This window comes from Cibotium barometz, chromosome 37 (genome assembly GCF_041138505.1).
Source record: "Cibotium barometz isolate CiBa-2024 chromosome 37, ASM4113850v1, whole genome shotgun sequence".
Lineage (NCBI taxonomy): Eukaryota > Viridiplantae > Streptophyta > Polypodiopsida > Cyatheales > Cibotiaceae > Cibotium > Cibotium barometz.
In genome coordinates, this window is record NC_141082.1 from 26,664,781 (window position 1) to 26,671,272 (window position 6,492).

The 6,492-nt window shown below is 43.3% G+C and overlaps 2 pseudogenes; both read right to left on the minus strand.

Annotated features, from left to right (window-relative positions):
- Positions 1-1,336: 1,336 nt before the first annotated feature.
- Positions 1,337-2,046, minus strand: LOC147617113 (phytepsin pseudogene; annotated as a pseudogene).
- Positions 2,047-5,499: 3,453 nt separating this feature from the next.
- LOC147617114 (phytepsin pseudogene) lies at positions 5,500-6,204 on the minus strand (annotated as a pseudogene).
- Positions 6,205-6,492: the final 288 nt, after the last annotated feature.

The window sequence follows — 6,492 nt, forward strand, 5'->3', positions numbered from 1 at the left end:
TTGCAAGCTTTATGCATAAGCTCTATTCATAGAGCTTGCGAGCTTGTGAAATCTCTATGCATAAGCTCTATGCATAGGCTTTATGCATAGAGTTTGCAAGCTTATAAAATCTCTATGCATAGGTTTCTTGAAAGCTTGCATGGACATTGTACATAGAGCTTGCATAGCCTTCTTGTTGAAAGCTCTATGCATAGCCTTCTTGTAAAAGCTTAATGCATATGCTCTATGTATAGGCTTTATACATAGAGGTTGTAAGATTATGAAAGCTCTATACATAGGGCTTGTAAGCTTATGCAAGCTCTATACATAGAGTTTATGCATAGAGCTATATGAATCTAGCTGAATGCATGAATTAAGATCTATGCATAAAGCTTAATACATAATGTTTTATGTATAAATCTTATGGATGAGCTTTATGCATAAGGCTTCACATGCGTTATGTTTTTATGCATAAAGCTTTTTTTGATGTAGAGTGCCTTGCATGGATGGAGAGCATAAGCTTTTTGAATGTTTATACTCTCTTATACATATAACATATATTTCTTATGCTCTGTTTTTCTATGCATAAGGTATTCTCTTTATTCATAGAGCTTATATATGTTTATACTCTCTTATACATATAACATATAACATATATTTCTTATGCTCTGTTTTTCTATGCATAAGGTATTCTCTTTATTCATAGAGCTTATATATGTTATCAAGGTAAGATCTCCTATCCATGTAAGACAAGATCATGTTTATTATACCATTGGGTGATGGGATTAAGGGTTAGCATAGTGCATAAGGCTTATAGCATAGAGCTTATGCATAAGGCTTATGCATATGGCTTATGCATAGAGCTTATGCATAAGTCTTGCATAGAGCTTATGCATAAGACTTATGCATAGAGCTTATGCATGACATGCATATGGCTTATGCATAGAGCGTATGCATAAGTCTTGCATAGAGCTTATGCATAAGACTTATGCATATGGCTTATGCATAGAGCTTATGCATAAGTCTTGCAGCCTTATTATGCAAGCTTATACTTAAGGCTTGCAAGCCTTACTATGCATACGATTGCATAAACCTTATTCATAAAGCTTACATAAGACTTACGTTGTCATGACGTGTGCGGTGTCGCTGGGAACACACTGGGTGTCTGGCTGTGAGAGTTTCATCCAAAATCCCAGTAAAGAGATACAACATATAACTCAGCAGAAGCTTTTCAATTTAAACAAATGGGTACAAGCTTACCAGGTCACCAACACATGGCCTCATCAATGCAATCATATAGTATATTATTTTGGAAAAGAGTTTTGTGAAGACCAGAGACAAGTAGTGCACATAAGTCACCAAAACACAACACCTATGGTATTTTAGCCTCTATGAGCCTCCCAGTAGCTCTGAAACCATGGGCACCTTCACGGGCTCCATCGACCACACTTGCTAGATTTGAGCTGAACTGCTTCATGTGGGAGCACATTCCAATTTGTGTACATATTTTCAGTGGGCTCATCTGTTGTAGAAGCATTTCAATGATAGTATCACTATACTGGCTCACAATAGCCTTGCACTCCCAGCTCATTAATCCTGTTGCACCAATCGCCTCATTAATGGCTGTTACTATTCCCGTTGGACCAGCCATCAAAGAAGTTCCCGAGTCTGCAATAGCTGCACAGCCACCAGCACAGAAACCTGTGGTCTCCCCATCAATGAGGAAATCTCCCATGTCAAACTGCCAATAACCCTTGCGAGTGACTGGAACATAGGTATGTTCCCCAATGTAATGATTGGCATCCATCCCTCCAAATATCAATTCCCCTCCCGTGTCATCATCAGCATTTCTGTTCAACCAAAATGAGAACACAGGCTCGGAAACAAGCTCCTGGTCCAGCATATTGTACCAAACAGGAGTGACATCATCCACTGCGATTTCCTTGAATCCAAGCCCAAATATGCCATCAAACTTTGCAAGCACAAAGGTCAACCCCGGCTCTTTTGTTGCCTCCATGAATTTCTGACCAGTCACCTCAAGGTCTCAAAACTCCTCCCGTGTTCCTGCAACAGCTGCGCACATCTGCTGCTGCACCCACACAAAACACACAGGGCTCTCCTCCTCAACGAGGAGGCCCTGTTCCCCGGTTACCTGCCGCCTCTCTGTCAGGCCATTTTTTTCCCTTCTCTTCCAGCTGCCTATCTGCTGCAGCCCCCCCCCAGCTTCTCGATGAACCTCGTTGGTGGCAGTTCAAACCTCCACGCCACCATTCCAGAAGTAGGCCATGCAAATTCTAATTTTGTTTTATTTATTTGGAAGAAAAAAAAACCATGTTATTTCCTTTTCACACCAATCTCATGGCACATGGCCCCTCATTACTTTTTTCTGTCCTTCCTTCCATACACACTTCAATAAAGCTTCAAGTGCCCGTTCTTTCTTTGACGCGCCCCACACATTCGATGCCAAGTAGCTGATATCATCTGCAGCCAACCACGTTCCGGACAGGCCTTCTAAAGCCCAGATTCCACATAAGTTGTGCCATGAACATGCTTTCACTGCATAGACGTGCCACAGCACGACATCGACCCCCTCTAAACCTGCACATCCTCCGGTATGTGCCACCAAGTTGCTATATAGGCTAATCTTCATTCAAATTTATACTGATTTGAATGTCACCCTCATCTTCATCAAATTTTGACACGTTATCTTCAGCTTCTTCATCCTCTGAACCCACATTCTCATCCAAATCATTCTCTAGATCAGCCTCCCTTTTCTTGGCTTCTTCCAACTTCTTTCACAATGCAAGAAAAGGATATTGGATTAGGAGGCCAAGTTGCATCCTTTCTGAGAGAATGAATGCTCCCCATCATGTTAGAATTAAGCAAAACTTGCTATTTTAGTGCAGTCCACATGACTATTTCCAAGCCTCAAAACTTGATCAAGTGCAGCACATTGGACATACATGTCTACCAATGCCATGCCGCCATAATTGATTGATTGCAGTGCTTAATAAAGCACAGATTGATGGGCTTTTTGAAGCTCCTACACTGCAGATCAAGAAGCTCTTTAGTGCTCCCTCCTCACGCGTTGTGTAGCAGTTTCTTGTGATCACCGTGTCCAATAAGGCTACGACCTGTTCACCACAATTTGGCATTCATATTCACCATCACATTCCAAGCATATCACCACTTTATTGGAACCAAGGCATTTGAGCCAAACATATATTATGCTGCTACAGCATGCATACTGTATCTACACTATTTCTGGCATACGGACAGCATCTGCACCATATCTTATGCTACACCCCCGCATTAAGCATACATACTGCACACTGCATTTGGCATATAAATGGCATCTGCACCACATTTGGTGTACATGACTATGAGTGCATCCCACAATATGTTGTTGATCAGCAATCCCTTCGGCTTGCATTTCCTTGCCCTACTCATCTGCTCCCACAAGAATTTGGATCGCAAGTGACACTGGCAAGTTGTAACTCATCCATTCATGAGACAGCTAGGTTTCCGTGCCAGCCCATGTTGACAAATATGTTATGTGCTTCCAAACAACTATCACACTTGCTATACATGTTCAGAAGAGCATTCTGTACCACCATCTCTGACAGAAGCCCATTGCCCACCACCAGAGTGCAGGCATGCAACTGCCTCCCTTCAATCAGCAGTCTTTTGAGGCAAGCGCAAGCAGGAAAAATGCTAATGAATGTGACACTGTTTGACATCACTCCTTCGAAAATCATTTGGCGAAAAAGGATAAGTGCATCGTTGCCATTCCCATGCTGTACATAAGCTCCAAGCATGGCATTCCATGTGACTGTATCATGCTTAACAATCTTATCGAACATCACCCGTGCATCCTTCAGGCTATTGCATAAACCATATACACTAATAAGGGCATTTCCTAGCATGGGATCCAATTCTAAACCCTCATTCACAATGCAAAAATGTATCTTATGAGCTTCTGATGGAGTGCCCAGGTTAGCACATGCATCGAGCATGCTGGTGAAGGTGGCTTTGCTTGGTCTTACTCCTCTCTAGCACATCTTCTTGAAAAGCTTGAGAGCATCCATGCTTTGTGTACTACAAGTGTATGCTGAAATCATCCCATTCCAAGAAATCACATCTTTCTCTGGTGTACTGATAAAAATCTTCCACGCTTCCTCAGGAAGGCCACATTTGCCATACAGATTGACAAGTGCATTGCTTACAACCAGTAGTGATTCAAACCCAAAGGCCAATATCAGTGTATGTAGGTGCATGCCCTTTAGCAGGACAGCTTGTCTAGCACACACGTCAAGAAGGCTGATAAGGGTGATTTCATTTGGTACTACCCCTTGCCCCTGCATTTGAGAGAGGAGTTGAAAGGCCGCAAGCAATAGCCAGCAATCAATGCAGTCCATGACACAGCATCCCGAATCAACATCTTGCCAAAGACTTCTTCTGCCTCTGAAATCAAACCAAATTTGGTGTACATGCCAACCAAACTGTTGCCAACAGAAAGACCTCTTTCCAATCCCTTTTGCACAATCTCACTGTATATTTCTTGGCCCTTACCTAAGGTCCCATGAACATTCAATTCTACAACATTCTGCATTGGCATTCCATTTAATCAGGATGACGCTTGGGGAATTCATATCCTTCTGATGTTTTGGGCTTTCTCTATGTCAAACCATTCATCCAGATCATCATTGCATACATTTAGTTCTGCTTTTCAAAGAGTTTCTTTCAGATATCCTGACAATCAGAGTACAAAGAAGTGTCCACCTTTCCGGCATTCATGAGTTCTTGAGCATTCTATCTGTTTTGCAACTTGTAGGGAAGACCTCAAGTCAATACAAGCTCCTCACCTTCCTCAGCTATCAGAAAGGTCGAGTGTCGTAAGCCCTTGAAGTGGCAAGAATGGATCAAGTCATTGCAAGCTCCTCTCCTTCCTCAGCTGTCGAGAAGGATGAGTGTCACAAGCCCTTGTTGCCATTCTACAGTTCTAAGAGAGAACTACAAGTCTATACAAGCTCCTTGCCACCCCCTTCTCTCGAGGTGAACAAGTGTCATAAGCCCTTGTAATCCTTCTTCTTCCCTAATCCACCTGGGTCAAATGATACCAACAAATCATACAGGCTCTGCTGCCTGTACCCTTAAGGAATACCCTCTAGATCATAGGCCATCAAGGTTTTCTACCTCATACATATGCTGAAATCATCACATACATAGTTCACGGGGATTTCACCACACTCTCACCCCAGCAAGTTCACGTCGGGTTCACCAAAGGTGTCATGACGTGTGCGGTGTCGCTGGGAACACACTGGGTGTCTGGCTGTGAGAGTTTCATCCAAAATCCCAGTAAAGAGATACAACATATAACTCAGCAGAAGCTTTTCAATTTAAACAAATGGGTACAAGCTTACCAGGTCACCAACACATGGCCTCATCAATGCAATCATATAGTATATTATTTTGGAAAAGAGTTTTGTGAAGACCAGAGACAAGTAGTGCACATAAGTCACCAAAACACAACACCTATGGTATTTTAGCCTCTATGAGCCTCCCAGTAGCTCTGAAACCATGGGCACCTTCACGGGCTCCATCGACCACACTTGCTAGATTTGAGCTGAACTGCTTCATGTGGGAGCACATTCCAATTTGTGTACATATTTTCAGTGGGCTCATCTGTTGTAGAAGCATTTCAATGATAGTATCACTATACTGGCTCACAATAGCCTTGCACTCCCAGCTCATTAATCCTGTTGCACCAATCGCCTCATTGATGGCTGTTACTATTCCCGTTGGACCAGCCATCAAAGAAGTTCCCGAGTCTGCAATAGCCGCACAGCCACCAGCACAGAAACCTGTGGTCTCCCCATCAATGAGGAAATCTCCCATGTCAAACTGCCAATAACCCTTGCGAGTGACTGGAACATAGGTATGTTCCCCAATGTAATGATTGGCATCCATCCCTCCAAATATCAATTCCCCTCCCGTGTCATCATCAGCATTTCTGTTCAACCAAAATGAGAACACAGGCTCGGAAACAAGCTCCTGGTCCAGCATATTGTACCAAACAGGAGTGACATCATCCACTGCGATTTCCTTGAATCCAAGCCCAAATATGCCATCAAACTTTGCAAGCACAAAGGTCAACCCCGGCTCTTTTGTTGCCTCCATGAATTTCTGACCAGTCACCTCAAGGTCTCAAAACTCCTCCCGTGTTCCTGCAACAGCTGCGCACATCTGCTGCTGCACCCACACAAAACACACAGGGCTCTCCTCCTCAACGAGGAGGCCCTGTTCCCCGGTTACCTGCCGCCTCTCTGTCAGGCCATTTTTTTCCCTTCTCTTCCAGCTGCCTATCTGCTGCAGCCCCCCCCAGCTTCTCGATGAACCTCGTTGGCGGCAGTTCAAACCTCCACGCCACCATTCCAGAAGTAGGCCATGCAAATTCTAATTTTGTTTTATTTATTTGGAAGAAAAAAAAACCATGTTATTTCCTTTTCACAC